Below are 17,581 nucleotides of genomic sequence, written 5' to 3'. Positions count from 1 at the left end.
AAATGTAAGCGTCGGGTTACACGTTACACAATAAGGCTAGAAACGCGATGAAACGTAACGATAAACACGGATGTAACGTTTCCGCGAAGGCACGGATGGGAAGGGTGAAGCGACGAGTTGAAGCCTCCTTATGGCGGCCGCGTCACGTGATTCCAAGATGGCAGCGCCCATGCGACGGAGGCTGGAAAGCTTTTAGGAACGGAGGTGATGAAAGAAAACGATCTACTGCCGTTCCACCACGCTAATGAACGCTGAGGAACAAACGAGAAATCTTCAAGCTTTCGTCAATTTACTTTGTTCGCCAACGCCAACAGGTATCCGCAAAAGCCGCCAGAGTCGAAGAGAGTTGTGCGAAGAGCCGTCTCAATGAGTTCATAGTTTCCTACCAAGGTGTCGTCCATTACGCTGGAGTCGCGAATAGCTATCGTAATTACTGAATGATGTACTACAACTCCGTATCAATTAAGTCAAATCGAAAGTTATATTTAATTAGGGGACATGCTGTATTTTCGCTCAAGCACCTTCGTAGCTCGTTGTAAGCATTCCGCGTTTGCAGCAATTCTTGATCATAAAAATTGGCACGACGCTTCCCACTCTTCTCAATCAACCTTGAGCGGGAGGACAGAGTCGAGCTCTTTAAGTGCACTGTCCAACACACTGTCAGCTAATCTCCTGCGGAAGCTATTAATAGCATACGAACGACGGAGGGTGGCTGGGAGATCAAGCAGACAGCGAAGAAACAATCCAAATACAAACATAAACTAAAAATTCAGCTAGAAACAACTATGCTGCTGTCTAATTAAGCGATTAGCGACAGACATAATCGAAAGAGCCACGACAGGTCACGTGTCAATTTTCCCGCTACGTTTAGCGGGTAAACTGAGTTTACGTCTAGGCCACGTGACAACAAGTCATCTGACGTCATTTTCCCCTTACATGTAGAGGGGACACAGAATTGGTCTTGAAGTCACGTGATATCAAGTCATGTGACGTCATTTTTTTTTCCGCAGAATTCAGCGGGGAAATTGAAATGGTGTTGAAATTAGTGACGTCAATTTTCCCGGTAAATTTAGCGGGGAAACTAAATGTCTATAGGTCACGTGACATCATGGGAGGTTATTTTCACGCTAAATTTAGCGGGGGAACTGAATGCGTGTATGGTCACGTGACGTGGCCATGTGACATCGTTTTCTCAGCTAAATTTAGCGGGGAATCTGGATTGGTGTTCAGGTCACGCGACAGACATCAATTTTTCCGCTAACTTTAGCGGGGAAACTGAATTTGTGTGCATGTCCTTATAAAACGGCGTTAATTGTATCAGAGCGGACTTTGTTGGCGAGTGTTCTCTACAGGCAACAAACCACATAATATTTTGTTGTTTTATAATAATTTCGGTTTTATCCAAAGAGATAGAGGGGCAAAGAGCGATAAGCTGATATCCCGCTCACCAGGCAAAAGTGACCCCCACTTGGCACGTGACCGTACCAAATACTGAGACTTTTAAACAAAACTGAGCCAAGATTTGTATTCCGATAGCTGTAAAAACCTGGTAAGCTATTTTTTTCAATACTGTTAGCCCCAGAGATCAGTGTCTAGCTCCGATAAAAACCCAAAGTACAGCACCACGGCTAACAGCATCTAGCCGAGGCACACCGAAGCTGTCCGAGTTTTTGTCTTAAAAGCACATTTTTGACTTAAGACAAATGAAACAACTTATTTCGTTGGTACTGTTATTAAAGATCAATAAGCAAATATTTGTGCGTGGTACTTTGTTAAAATCTATGTAAAACTATAAGGTCAAGCGTGTCTAGTGGTCAAAAATGTGCAACATGGCGGCGGCCGATTGGGGGTCACTTTCAGCCAGTGTTGTACAGAACGGCGTTCCACGGGAACGGCGTTCGTGGCACGCGTTCCTTTTGGGAGGAACGATGGAACGCCGCCGTTCCATTTTGCATCGGTGGAACTGGAACGGGAACTCATTACATTTTTACTGGAACGGAAAAATGAACGGCATTCCTTTTTTGATTTAGTGCTGTAATTTTTATTTCATTTCTAAGATTAAAATTCTAAAGTATAAAAACAATATATTTAGGAAGAGCAGGATCTCGTTAACTTTTTTGTTACTTATCTCGTGGATTATTTTGTCTGGCCCTCGCTTGGTAACAGTCGGGTGGATGAGAACTAGTGGACATTGGTTATTTTTTGAGTGCCTCAGAATGCTGTACAAAAAGCAAAACTTTTAGTCGACGGAAAAGACACAGAAAGAGGATCGTTTCAAACTCGACTACTTTCTTTGCTTCCACGAATTCGCATACACCCAGAAATCTAAGGCCAACTACAGCCATAGCGAAACTTCCACGAAGAGACCTACAGTTACAACAAAAGAACAAGTTACCAGAAATCGAACACATTCTTGTATCCCGAACATTTGTCACTTAAAAGATGCACAAAAAGAAACCTTTATTTTTCCTCCCCATCCCCCTTCCTTTTAAACTGAACAACGATTCCAACCTTCACGAAGAAGGACTTGTAGTTTTCAAGACTGACCTTCCAAAAGCCCTATCTTGCGGACATCAACATCGAGAGGCAACTGTTGTTAAGTTAGAACAAAAGACTTTGTTAGATTGAAACGTGTGAAGTTGTTGTAAAACGCTCGTGCAATGTGGGGTAACAGTACACGACTCGTCTGAATCGCCCACCACAAACATGAATATGCTTAAAAGCTGAGATTTTGAAGGTGAATATATCATCAAATGAAACTCAGCTTCCGCCTGTTTTCTTCTCCTGGTGCCCTTCCATCACGGCGTTCAAATTCGAATGTTGCCATTTAATGAAGTAGATAAAAGAAAAAAAACTTTGCTTTGTTTAGCTAAATGTAATAATCAGCAAAATACAAATGAAACGTATATGTAACGACGCGTTTAATGTTTTAACTGTAACGGAAACGAGTTCCTTTTTCACATATGGAACTTGTAACGGGAACGCGTTCCAAACATCAAAAGGAACGAGGAACGAGCTTTTGTTCTTTCTTTTTTTAGAAACGTGTACAAAACTGCTTTCAGCTTATCGCTCTAAGGATCGCTATCTCGATGGTTTTATCAAGTTTTCATTTATTTTCTATCTAGTAGTCTGACAACAGTCTTGAAGGTCGAAACTACAGCGTCATCTAGCGAAAAAATACGCAAATAGATTACGAGGAAAAAAACGAACAAAAAACAACAAACTTGTAGCGCAAATACGGAGCGAGTGAGAACGGCGGGACGGCGAAAAATATGGAAGTGTTTGTCTCTTGACATTAATATTTCATGATAGGGGACATTTTGCCTGAGGATTTTGTATGGGCACATATTATTTACATTTTATAGTGATCCATAGAGGCTGCGGAAGGGACTCACCTTCGGACCTTTGCCTAGTCGTGCTCACAGTCAACAAAGTTACAACTTGAAAGTTTGCCCTACAATTTTTTTCACTTCTGTTCTTTTATTTGATCTCGTTGAACATTAATATATTTAAAAAAATGTTTTAGGCAATGTTTTTTATATCCTGTCAATAAAAGAGTTAACAAACTCGACTTTTGCGATGTTTTAAGTAAATGCGGAAACGTTGACGGTTTCAACGCCATTTATCTGTACTCGAGGCGCTGATCAAGCCTCGAGTCTTCCACAGAAGTTATTTTCAAAATCCGTTATACGCTTTCCTTTATATTTTTCTCCAAAACTTACTTTAGCTCAAGGACAAGCTAACGCGAATCCTAGCTGGAACTTGCGAATCCGATATGCCTCTGAGACCGCAAAAGTCGCGGAGAAGAAACAATTGTGTCCTCGAGCGACGAAACAGAACCAACAAAAATAGATATACAGACAAATTAAAAAAAAAAAAAAAATGTGCCGACATGGAAGCCAGCAATGGTCTCGTTGTCAACTTAAAGCGTGAAGGCTCGCGGTCAGTCCGTCCCGATTCTCTCTTCCGAGCAAAAACTTGAAGAAAGCAAACGAAAGAGGACACCCATGCACGGATCGGAACTCGAAACTGGAACTGTGTCGCGGTGATGACAGAAAAAACGTCAGCAAGAAAAAAAAACTTGGAAAATAAATACACCCTCAAAACGTCCTCGAGGAGAAAACGTGCCGGGGAGTGGAGCATCACGTTTCCGTTTCAACGGCGGCCAAGGTCGCAGCGGTTAGGACTTTGTAATGGCGGAAGAAACGCCGACGTGCGTAAGAAGGCATGTCGCAACGACGTTACCCCGACGGAGACCCAGCGTGCGTGAAGAGCCCCGAAACTCCCAAACGATCTCGTGCCACGTCATCTTTTTTCTTTGGTCCTTTCTGGTTTTGTCATGGTCGATGGTTTGATTATTTCGTGCAATGCAATACGACGTCTCGGCTGCTCCGCCGAATTCAATCAGGACTTTTGCTGAGACGAGCAGAGCCGAATTGGGTCAATGTTCGATATTAGCGAAGAAGGGTTCCCCAAGATAGCTTCACCTATTGTGTTTTAGTCGCGTGGTAGAGAGGAAAAAAAAAAAAAAGAAAAAAAAAGGAATGTTTATTTTATTAGTATTTTTTGTTTTAGTTTTAGTTCAAGACTGCTTTTTCGTCTGGTACCCGTCTAATGGTCTGTGAAAATCGAACTACGCGAGGAACACGGCACACACTCCTTTTCTTTTTTTTAAGCTGTGCTCCATGCTTCGTTTTTATACGGTACTGTATGACGGTTCAGAAGTCTCGAACCCTCTGCGGCACATTCGTTCCCTCATCGTATGTTATATCTAGGATTCCGTGTTTTCCTAGTTTGTTTTTCGTCAAATTCTAGAAATGCCGTTCAATTTTTTTTTTCTTTTGCCGAAGATTTGAAGTTTATCGGAGTTTATATATGTTCGGTTCCTAATTCTTCGATATTCGGAGCTTAATTGTCTTATATTTTTCAGAAATGAAAATATATAATATATGAGTGTAAATGTGTGCTAGATTCAGAAGAATGTGCTTGAATCAAATGATTTTCGCTGAGCTGTTATGTTGGCGCCATTGCCACTGGCAATACTAATTTGTCCCAAGGCAAAAGTTGCAAACAAGTGTTGCTTCGATAAACGTAGATAGTTGAGAAACAATAAACTCCTAGACTTTACTGATTTCTCCAAACACTTAGCAGTGTTTGGAGATTTGTGCTTGTCCTTTGTCCGCCTGCTCCCCCTTCTCCAGGGATTAGTATCGTTGTCCTGGAGATAGCCGCTTTCCAGCACCCTAACCCGCGGCTGCACAGGGTGCAGTGGTAAAGGTTGAAATACAGAAGCCTTAACTGCCTACCCCTCCTTCCCTCTTTTATGAAATCTATATGGTTCATCGTGCGGGATTAGCGCCGAAGACTAGCGTTCCTTTCTGTCCCCAAACTCAAGCATGCTAGAGGCATTTGAAGGGGCTTGGCCCCACTTCTCTCGAACGTAGGAACACTCGCCCACAACAGGAGGTGTACACACTGCATCCTCACTCAGAGGAGGCAACAAAATTCAGCACCCGCTCAGAAGCTCATCGTATGCTCCCGTAGTTTGTGCTGTACTCGAAGAATAGCGTACTAAAGGGCATCGCAAGGGTGACCTCTTTGCGTTGTCTTTCCTTCTAAAACTCAAAATGTGTAGGTCTTCCTAGATTTGAAGATCGTTTAAGAAACCTAATTTCCCCAACGTGTTTACATCAAAATTGATAACAAACAAGCAAAAGTGGGAAGTACTTTAAGTACATGGTACTTAAAGTACTACATCAAGTAGGTTTAGGAAACTTGTACATTAAGTACATGGTACTTAAAGTACTACATCAAGTAGGTTTAGGAAACTTGTACATTACTTGAAGCACATACTTTGAATATGTACTTCTACTTTATTAATGTATTTTTTTCCCGATAGTTTACAAGGAAAGCACAACTTCCGACGTCCAACTATATTTTCCAAATTTGAAGACAAAAGGTGGCGTATTGCCATGTGAAAACTCTTTCGAGACGTTATTTGGTCATTTCTCTGAGTGAAGTAATGGCGGCTATAAGACTGACACAAATAAGGGCCTTATAAATTGATTCTGTTAAATAGTTTGGGAGCGAGAATAAAACAACTACACTATGTGTCGACTCGACTTTATCCAATATTTGCCGCCATTTCCGAAACAAACACAAAAAAAAAAAACTGATGCACCTCCGATTATCCCTAAAACATTGTATACCAGTTCAAAAAAAGGTTGTGTTAAAAAGTATTTGTGCTTCACTTTGAAATAACATTTTATTCATAGTACAGTCTGGCAATTACAATGCCGAATTTGAGCTATAAATGATATACACTTTGTACCGAACCCTTTGCAAGTCGCGCGAGTGGTCCTCGACAGGAGTTGTATTCCACTAATTCTCAGCAGCCCTACACCGTTATATTATTGACAAAACATAATCACGCTCTGTGTAGATTGAAGTCCGAATTCACGCATCGCAGTGATTTTTAATTGAAACCGATAATTGGTGTCTATTTAATTTGTCGCTCAAGCTGGAAAGCGCTGGAGTTTTTGATCTTTGAAGGCCCGTTCACACATGCAGCGGAGCGCTACAAGCATAGCGCTAACCTCGCGCTAAGCACGTGCTGACGGCAGCGTTCACCAGCTTTGTATTGCACCGTCAAAACTGTTGCTCATGGCATACGATAAGTAGCTGATGGCACGTGAGGAGCGCTACATCAGCGCTTCGCTGCATGTGAGAACCGGCCTTAACAATCATGGTAGTATATATATTGTTCTTACTGTGACCTCAAGTCAGATTTTCAGCTTGGATGGCACCTGAGAGTTCCTCAATAGACCTCTCAGAAAAACCCCCGGAAACCTTGCAGCGAGGGAAATTGTGGGGCTCCCGACCAACTCTATACTTACAACATCGTCACCCGTGAGTGCCACTGCGCCAGCTTTGATCGCTATCTGCTTCTGACTCCTCCCAAGAGATGGCGGTGCATCCAGCTGCTCCTCCGCTGGCTTCATCGGCCGTTGTACACTCTTCGGATGTCCTTTAGCCTTTTCATACATCGTATGCTGCGTTCTCTTCCGTGTTTACTTTCGTTTTATCAAGTCGCGCGTTGCTTTAATATACTCTTAAAGTACGAGCATTCTAAGAGCACGGCACTTATTGTAAACATATCGTGTGTTGGGGAGAAAATTGAACAGTGGCCTTACCGTAAAACAAACATGCATGTGGCGGAACGCTCGTTCTCCAGTTGAGTGAAGACGGCAGTGTTTCAGAAGTTGTCATTATATGATCCAAACGTTTTAAGCATTTCTCGTATATTTTTCACGAGGAAATGGCGGCTAATGGTGTCCGCACATACATGGGTGTGAGGCGTCTGGTATCGGGAACACGCCGCAATTATTATCATGGAAAATGTCGAAAAATCGCTAATAACTTGCAAATCAGATAACGGTGAGTTCAGAAAATTTAGCATTTGGTTTCAACTGCTAGCGCGTAATTTATATTTGCGATGCAAACTTAAACACAGTTCTCTTTCCAAATATATGCTGGTGGTGGGTTTCATAGCTGCTTCTGTCTTTCGAAGGGTTCGTCACGAATTTGGTGAAGGTTGCATACGTTTCGTTTAGTGCACACCTTGAAAGTTTACGGTCATGCTGTACAGCTGCAATCAGTATAGACACACTCGACTGTTTGGCATCATGTCACCGCGGTGGCGCTGCCGTCGGTACTGCGCATGCGCAGACGCTTTATCCCACCCGAATCGCATTTCTGCGCACGCTCAATGCCCATACCTGGTGTGGGCAAACGCGGGCTTGTTTGTAAACACTGTGTTAGTGTATATTACCCCCCCCCCCCCCTCCAAACGCACACATACCCACACCAACAATTCCCAGGCCGAGTTGATCAGCTGAGTTCCGATGGGCTGAGTACACCAAACTTTGTTAGAAGCCCGCAAACCGTTAATGTTCGAAGTCATTCACATTTCTTTTTTTATAGCGAAGCTGTTTATGGCGAGCTTCTGAAGATTTTTGCGTGCGAGGGCAGAGCGTGTAGATTGAGAATTCGCGGCGTCATAGTCCCCCCACCAATCGTAGGGCCTCGTTCTCTTCTGACGTAATCATCACCTTAGCGACGTTATCAACAGTTTCACTTTGGACTTCCTATGAACAGGACGCGCATAGTTCGCTCTGAGGAAGAAGAACGTGTCCTCAAAGAGCGACAAAGAGAGCAAAAGCGTGTCTGGGTGCGAAAGCGACGAGAAGCCGCTGCCGCCAACCGCGCAGTTGCCGACGGGTCGGGGTCATCGAGTAACTGCTATCTCATCGACGAAGAACGACAGCGTGCCTGTCTAGAGCATGGGCGGCAGCAGAAGCGTGAGTGTGATCGACGTTGTCGAGCGAAAACGACTGATGAGGAGAGGGCCGCCGACGCCAAGCGTACCGTGAGTTGTCAATATAGTCATCACAATACAGCTTCGCTCTAGTTATCCTTCTTCACAGGGTGGAAGGGCACTAAGTTTTTTAAATCCCCTCTTCGAGGTGTTTTGGGAAGAGAACGCGCGTGCACTAGAAGCGCTGGCTGGCATGGGCCTCTCGCTCGAAAATCTGCCATGATCTCCCATCAGTTAAGGGAAAGTGGACATGTGTTTTTATAGCAGAATCTGTGGAACTTGGATTTGTTTTTTATTTGTATTCAACACAACGCCAAAGACGTGAATGTTTTTTGTTTTTTTTAATTTACAGGTTGTTCTTGAGACAGTTCGGTCGTAAAAAAATCGTAAAAGTAAGCGAGTGAACAAAATGCCATGCAGCTTTTCACAAAGGTATTTTAGGTGCTGCATTCATCATACTCAAAATATGTGAATGTAAATGTCTCAAAAAATGCAAATGAAATAAAATAAACACTTCTTTATTTGTCGGTGCGCGACAGGAAGATAAAAGTAAACCTTCGGGTTAACGCTGCTACTTACATATGGTACCACACGATACAAAAACTTGAAAGATTCTTAGAGATTAACACTCTAAAGCAGATTCAGAAGATCTGAGAGTGCGTGGTACCACCATACACGAGTAGCAGCGTCAACCCGACGGTTTATTTATGTTTTCTCCCGTGCACAGGGGAAAAACAGTTTTTTGTTTTTCTTGAACTTTCTCCCCAAAACCAACATTCATAAAATTCTAGTAAGATAAGTGCACCACCTACAGGCACCTTTGTGAAAAATTTCATGGCACTCGTTCACTGGCCTATTTGTGATTTTTTTACAACACTCTGTAGAGCAAAAAAAAAAAAAAAAAAAAAAAGCTCCGCTATGTCGCTGTTTTTTTTTTTTTTTTTTCATTTATTTTAAGGTTCAGGCCTCACGGTGGCCATGAAAAAATGACGATATAAGCAGGTGTTTAAATCGCAGTTCTCATGCTTGATTGCTTCCTAAAAATATTTAATACGTACGAATATATAGAGTGGGAAATAGTCTTCATCTTGGTATAAACAACATATATGACTATGCTAGATATTCTTCTCGCTAGGAGCATGTCAAAAGGTACGTTTTTGGCCGTACAGGATTTGGTAGTACAAATAGGCAAAGTTTGATGTTGGACTCAATTGGTCTAAATATTTAAGAGGTGTAGATAAAAAGTGCTTGCTTTACACATCGTGGTTTTTTTACATTTTGATCTTTTATTGAGAGCTATTTTTCTTGCAAAATAGGTTTCATATGGGCGTAAATTCACGATCAATTTCCACAACAAGTGGATCGGTTTTTACGTCTGAAACTTCTAACGGGTTTTAATGGGTATAATTTCAAAATATGTGCCAAATGTCATTAAAATTCATGATCAATGTCTTTTGTAAGGCTCGCGTGAATATGAATGAAAATGGCAAAAATAGTCCAACATTCTTTCGTAGAACAAATGCACCACCCCTAGTTTTCAACACGCGTTATCCAAACTTATGGCAGACAAACATAAATATTCTCTCTTTGCATATCATGGCTCTCTTTTTTTTTTCTTCAAATTTTTCGTTTAGTGTTTCTAAAAAAAAAGTTTGAACTGCATAGAAATTTACATTTTCTTTAAACACAAAATGTAATTTTAATATATATGTTTCAGGGCTTGAAAAATAATGTAGTCAGATAGTTTATTATTGCGTATACAAATTAGCAGCTTATGATTTTAGTAAACGTTGTTCTGTTTTATCTAAAGTCAGTAAAAAACATAATAGCATGCTATCTTCGAGTTTTTATAGCCGAGTCCGTCATATGTTGAGTTTTGATCAAAATTGAAGAACTACTTGTTCAGGAAAATTTCTAGGGTGGCGCTGCTTGTGCCCTTGACATATAGACGCGTTTAAAGATATGCGCATGGGCGCAGCCATGACTATGACTGACCTTCACTCATTCTTTCTTGTATTTGGTACGTTTCTCTTCATTCCTGTGATCGCGACTCAGGTTCTCGAGTTCTATACACAAGAGCGTCATGTCCAAAAAGTTGTCTTTGGAATAATTTGTTATGAGAGACATTAGAAAACCGTTACCGTGTTCCGTGTAACGCACTACCGAAGCTTTTGTTTTTAAGCGCGTGCCCGGGTAATACCGTGAGCGTAAGGTGCGCGCTTAAAAGCATGCTTCAAACGCTTCGGCAGTGCGGTGCGCGGAACACGGTAACGGTTTGCTAAAAGTCCCTATTATCAATTTTAACGGTCAGGCACCTCAGTGAGGTAACAGAAAGCCAGTTGTAGCAACTAAAATCTAACGCTCAAAAAAAAAAAAAAAAAGGGTTTAAAAAACTGTTCCCGGCCGTGAAGTGCGCTACCAAAAACATTGCACTGGGGGCTCAGCCGTCCCTAGGTCGTCTTTCTCTTGAATAAGTTTTTTTTTTTTCAGTTATTGAAATAAGAGTGATGTCAGGCGATGAACTTTGACGGTGTTAGTTTAATAACGCGACGACTCCAATCTTCCACTGTGCGTTTCACACCAAGCATGACTTGTCCTTTGGAACTAATGATAAGCAGCCAGGGCCATAACTCGTGACGTTTTCTCGCGCTTCTCTTTTGGTCTTGCAAGTGCCCGCAATGAGCGTTAGAAATAAAATTAGGCGACATGATGAGTGCCGCCCTGTCATGTTCTTCTATGGCCGGGTTAAAGAGCGGCTTACTTTGCGGCTTTCTCTCTCGCCTTAGAGCAGTGGAATTTTTTTTTTTTTTTAGCTGCATGGGGTCCCGATTTCCAACCAGACTATCTTGCCCAACACTGCCTGAGCAATCTTGAACAACTGTTCCCCACTTAACCGCTCATTCACACTGGAAGCGGATCCGCGTTCGCAAAGCGGTTGCGAACGCGGTTGTAAAAAGATCCAGTACAATTGCACGCGCACTCCATGACATCAAGTGCGCGTGGAATTGTACTGGAACTTTACACAACCGCGTTCGCAACCGCTTTCCGAACGAGGATCCCTTTCCAGTGTGAATGAGCGGTTACTGCGATTGAGAATGTGTGTCAATATGTTTATCTAGAATACCTGTAGCCAGGCGATCGAATTACGTTTCGGCTTACGATAATTAAAAGCTTGTCTTAATTATAAAAAAAAAACTAATTTTTTGAGGAGACTACTAAAAATTGGTGTTCCGCAGAAGTCTCTGCAGGCAGGTGGCCTCATGACCTGTTTGCCTAATTACCCCAGAAACTTCTCCAACTAAACCCCGGAGCAAAGAGGTCAACACGGTGAGGTGGACGTTCCTCTCAACAGGAATTACACCGCTGTAGGGAGGGTGTGGTTACAGCGACCACTCCGAGCGGCGGCCGCAGGGAACAACAACTTCCGATGCAAAGGCCGTAAGAGATCGCACCTGTTCACTGTAGCCCGGCCATGGTTCTTATAACTGCTAAACGAGGCAAGCGTTTTATCGTCAGAACACTTGGATTCAAACATAAGGGGAAGAATGTGGAGGGAAAAATTGCACTGCAGAACCGAGGAATCGTCGACTCGAACCGCACCGCCGCCCGTTTCGATCTGGAAGAGCATCGTACAGGCATGCTAAATTTCTCGCCCTCGTCGGAGACACCAGGCGCTCCTCAAGGTAGTTTAACTTTCCACTGCCTAAGAATCTAACAAGAAATTACGTACACTTACAACAAATTCGCACAAAGGTTTTCTACACAGAAAGGAGGAGAGGTCATCGCGTTTCGAGGTCACGTGCGCCGCCTCACGAATGCTCGCTGATCCCTTCATTACACCACTCCGCCGAGAGTTGGTGATTGTCCCACCCTTACGGCGAGAAAATAATACGGCATCGAACGACGAATTTGATGTTGTGTGTAAAAAGCACGGTGGATTGTTTGAAGTCATCGCCTTCTTGCACCGATGGCGCCAAGCTTGACAGTGGGATTCATTTTTCTTACATCGACAGAAATAGGAGCATCGTCGGACTGCCAACTTTGACGTTGTTGGTTTAAGAATGCGGCGACTTCAAAGTATCTACCATATTTTTCACACACACCATCAAACTAATCGTACTATCGTTCGACGCCATAGTTCTTTCTCACCGGAGCGATGGGGCAATCTGTAGGAAGGTAACAGCTTGCCCTCGGCTCCCTTCAGTGTATGCTAATTGCTAATTCCCTATAGGGAATTAGCATGCGTCCGTCTCCTGACCCACAAAACCTCAAAACACGGTGACGTATATTCTTCTACTTCGAGAAAATCTTGTGAGTACGCCACAAGAGCAATGTCAGGCAGTCAACTTTGACGCTGTTGGTGCGGGGATGCGACGATTTCAAGCTTCCCCACGCATTGGGCACACGCCGTCGAAGTTGTCGTTTGACACCGTCTTCTTTTCTCGCGGGAACGATGGTGAAGTCCTCGGCTCTCGGCGGAGTACGGGGATCAGCAAGCTTCCGTGATGTGGCGCATGTGACGTGGAAGCGCAAGAACGTTTGCCTCTCTCCGTGAAAAATATCTCTTTCGTGTGAACACACTGTTAGGAGTTTCACAATGAGAGATTCCTGGCGACGTGGGAAAGCCGGATCTTGCATGCATTGCTGCGCAAAACTAGCTTCAATCTTGCAAAGATTTAGCGTGATATTCCCCCAAACGTACCGTATTTTATTTCGGATATTGTTCAGAAAAAAGTTGGCTTTCATTTGGGGAAGTTAGGTAGATATCTCGCCAACGATCGGGGAGTCAAAGTTTCACCAGGCAATTCGACCAGTAGGCCAACGAATAGTAAAAAAAGTTAAAAAAAAAACAACAAACCATCCCGTGGCGGCGTTAAATAAGGGAACAGTGTACTTACCCAGGGTGTATGCAAGTTTACATTTACAAAAAGGTGAAACAAATATAAGATGTCTTAAACGAGTCATTCGGCTTAGCGTGCGCCTAGAAGGGGCAGTTAGAAAAGTGAGAAATTCCGAGCTAGGCTTCTCGGCGCATCGATAATTACTTGTTTGCCCGTATTTTCCTGGTATACCACATAAGACTTTCAGATTGTAATATTTATAAGCTTTGTATTGTCATAAGACAATTTAGTACATGAAATTTTTATCTCAATTCAAGCCCGGGTTCAAAGTCGGATTTTTACTTTTTACAAAAGAAAGCACAAAAAACAAAAACAAAAAACACTGGGGGAATTTTTGAAATGAACGACCGCGCAAACGGCAGGCTTGGCGGAATTTATTGATCATTGATCATTGTTATTGATCATTGAAGTGGACAAGGCGAAATCTGATGTTTCTTCCACCTGTCGAAGATCGCACGTTCGATCGCTTGCTATTTTTTTCCACCTCTCACACTACTGCACTTTCAAAATAGATTTTCTGGCGCTTAATACTTTAAAGAAATTTCTTCAAAAAAATTATGAAAAGGTAAAACTTTCTCATTTTAATGACTTGTGGCAAAGTTTGGCAAGCTGTTATATGTGAACTAGTAAGGTATTTTAAGAAACTTGATATCACCAAAAAGTTCGAACTTAGCTCGCTTAGTGCATATAAAGTCAATAATATGTCAAGAAAATAAATCACGTTATATGCATACCTGGGTGTCACAAAAAAAAATCCGCAAAAATAGTACTGGGTATTTGTTTACCCTAGAAATTTACTAAGCATTCTCGAACGGTCGTTATGCATCCAAATGTTGCGCTACCGGTCCCAACCAGAGACCAAGGTTTAATTACTAACAGTCACTTTACTCAACAGTTACCCGGGAGTTTCTTATATTTTTAATTGGACAATGGCAACCGACAGAGATCTAAAATACAGAGCTCTATGGCACCAGTTTCCAAAAAACGGGCAAAGGTAGACCTCATTTTTTCACTTAAAAAAATAAAAAAAGAACTTCATTTTTGAATAAAATAACGGCTAGTGCTTGAACTTTCATATATGGAGCTTTCACACATATGGAACTATCACATTGGGGCAGAAAGACAATGTTTGTCGATACTTCGTTTATTTTTGCTGTGGAGATAACTAAATATATTAAGGGACAGTATTGCATATTTGAATAAGCAAATATTTCGAAGAATTTGAAATCTATTTTTACAACCATTTTTATATACGCTTCTTTTTTTACTAGTAACACAGTATGATTGTGTTCTATCGAAAGATATAAGTACGAAATATAGTGTTTCCTTTGTATGACTGCAATTGGAAACTTGAAACTTATCATTAGTGCGTTGTGACAGCGTTCTCGCATAGGTGATATTCTGGAAAACATTTCGGCATAAATATGACTAATTATCTCAAATTAACACTTAACACGTATGCTTAAAAATACCTAAAATTGTGCGCAGTGCGAAGGGAAAGGTATTTTACTCCACAACAAAGCTTTCCGTTTCCCAGCGCGAATATAACAATATTCATTTTTCATTTCCGGTTATGTACAGAAAGTACAAGGTGTTATATATATATATATTTATGATAGATCACAGTCATATCTTGGTATTCATAAAAAAACGTAGCAAATGTATATTACAAAATTTAATTTTAACGTATAATTTTGAAATTATATGAATAAAATGAGCTACATCTGAGCATTCTGGTAATATCAAGGTCATTAAAATATCTTAAATTTGCCTGGCGTAAGAGCTTAGAAAACTATGCCGAAAATCATCAACGGAATATTGTCAGAGATTTTGTTTTATTTTCAATTAAAAAAATTATTTTTATTTCACTTTAGCACAATGAAATCTCATTTGAAATATTCAGAGAAAAGTCCTAGTGCAACTGCTTGAGACGTGACAAAATAGCGGGCGGTCAAACTTGCCATCCTAACGAGGGAAGAAACGGTAGTTCTGGCCTCGGCCGCCTTCCATAATAAATACAATTTAAAAAGAAACGCCATGCGTACCATTTGCGTTTTTTTTTTCATTTCAATAATGGTATTAGTCGGCACCTCAAGAAATACGGCTCTCTGAAGGCACAGCTCATTTCTAGTCACTTAGATTTAACAAATATGCAGCGCCTTCCTACGAAGCAGTATTTTAAAACAAAACATCAAAACTAAAAAAAAGAAACGAATGACGACATAGCAAAAGCATTTGTTTTTCCTCCAATATCGGGGTTTCGTCTTAAAATATGTTTAACCATCACCAGCTAGACTGAGCCCTCACCTTTTGTTAATTGAAGTATTCTGTATACCGTCAAGTCGCTTTTCAATTTTTATCCTACTGATCAGACAAATGAATCACCAAGCGTTGCTGCTTCTCTACCAGACATCGTCGTCAACCTGTGTCTTTAAAGAGGTGGCCTGCTAAACGTTTATGAAAAAAAAATGTATATATATATATTTCTTTAACTCCCCCCCCCCAAAAAAAAAAAAAAAGAAAAAAAAAGTGAACCCGCAAGATTTTTTTTTCACTATGTGTGATGACTTGCACAAAGGCATGAAGACATTAAGGCACCGCGGATCGGAAGCCCACATGAGAGACTACCCATCTTGGTATCCTTCGATAGATGAGCTGGCTGGGCTAGCGGAGCAAACTGAGCAGCGCTGGCACCTTGCGGTGCGGGCGACATCCCGTGGTGAACGTGCACAGGGTACTGGCCGGAACTTCGGTGCCACGAGCCATAATACCACCGTTTCTCGGCCACAGGGATCGGGTTCAAATTTTTCGCTTCATCAGGATGGCCGCCGTGGGGCCTCAGCTTTAAGGAATGCTTTTAGTGTAGTCGTCGTTCCTCCGGTGAATTCCGGGAGAGGAACACGAAGTGTCTCTAAGAAGGTTGCACTTTTCTAGCCTCGTTCGGTTGAAACCAAATATTTATTGTTATCAGCTACCTTAATAGACAGAAATTGAATCAACATTGAAGAACGCTGATCCGGTCATCAACTGGCGGGTGTCCCCGCACTGGGTCTTTCCCAGTGCAAGTGAATCGACCTAGCCATGTCCCTCAAGTCATCTTCACTGCATTCGAATCCCAAGGCCACCACCGAAAGGTACAGTCTGCCTTCCTCCGTATGCGGTGACTCAATATCCGCGTCAGAAGATGATAACAACAGCCTGACTGGAAATCCTGCTGTGGGACCCACTCTAGAGGATCAGGGTGCTACCACATCCCAGCGGCGGGTGATAATTCCCCCTAATGACATGGAAATGTCCGACATCGATGACGAAGGCTGGACCCCAGCTAAGACATCAAAAAAGCGGAAAAAACCTAGCTCGCATTCAAGCAACAGCACGGGCACAATCCGCACAGCACCCTAATGACAGAAGGTCTTACGGTTATCTTTGTACCAGCTGCCGAAGACACTCTAATTACGTCATTGAGCAGTCTAAAAGTATCCGATGCTCTGAACTTACTCTGCCCAGAGTGCATCATAGAAATAAGGTACAACAGACGCCTGAACCTCATAGCAGTCGATACAAGGAATGGACAGACGACGTGTGCCCTTCTAGACTGCAAGAAGCTATGTGGGATTCCAGTAAGAGCTTACGAACCGCTTCCTCGGCATTACGCTGTAGGCGTAATCACAGAAGTGGACACCGCGCTGTCCGAAGCAGATGTCTGGGAGTATTTAAGATCTCCGGAAAATAGGGTAGCAAGACTTCGTCGACTTGGACAGAGCTCAGCGATGAAGATCTCCTTCTGCGGTACAACACTAACAAATTTTGTCTACCTTGGCCTTGTGCGTCATCCCGTGACCCTGTTCAAAGAACGCCCTATACAGTGCCGCAAATGCTGTCGCTACGGTCATCGCTGGGCATCCTGCAAAAACGCTCCTGTCTGCAACCGTTGCAGTGGCACTCATCCAGATACAGAATCCTGTACTGCACAAGAGAAGTGTGTAAACTGCGGTGAAGCCCATTCTGCCAAATCTCCATCTTGCCCAAAATGGAGGAAAGAAAGGAAAACTCGCAACTATGCTAGACATCACGCGGTCGACTTTCGCACCGCCAAAGTCGCCTTACAAGAGGCGAACGCTCCGAACCCAACAAAGGGCAGCGATGAGTTTCCTCCACTTCCCCAGATGTCTGCGGCCGGGGAAACCGGGAAGCAGGGACAGAACCAAGACACATACGCTTCTATTTCAAAGGGACAGGGAAAAGGCAAACCAAGAGCAGGCATTACCAACAATGGGCAGAATTCAGACGAAAGACCACAAGA

Source organism: Ixodes scapularis, unplaced genomic scaffold, assembly GCF_016920785.2.
Source record: "Ixodes scapularis isolate PalLabHiFi unplaced genomic scaffold, ASM1692078v2 PGA_scaffold1__304_contigs__length_218370807, whole genome shotgun sequence".
Classification (NCBI taxonomy): Eukaryota; Metazoa; Arthropoda; class Arachnida; order Ixodida; family Ixodidae; genus Ixodes; species Ixodes scapularis.
The sequence above is the reverse complement of the archived record's forward strand: the minus strand, read 5'-3'. Positions refer to the sequence as shown.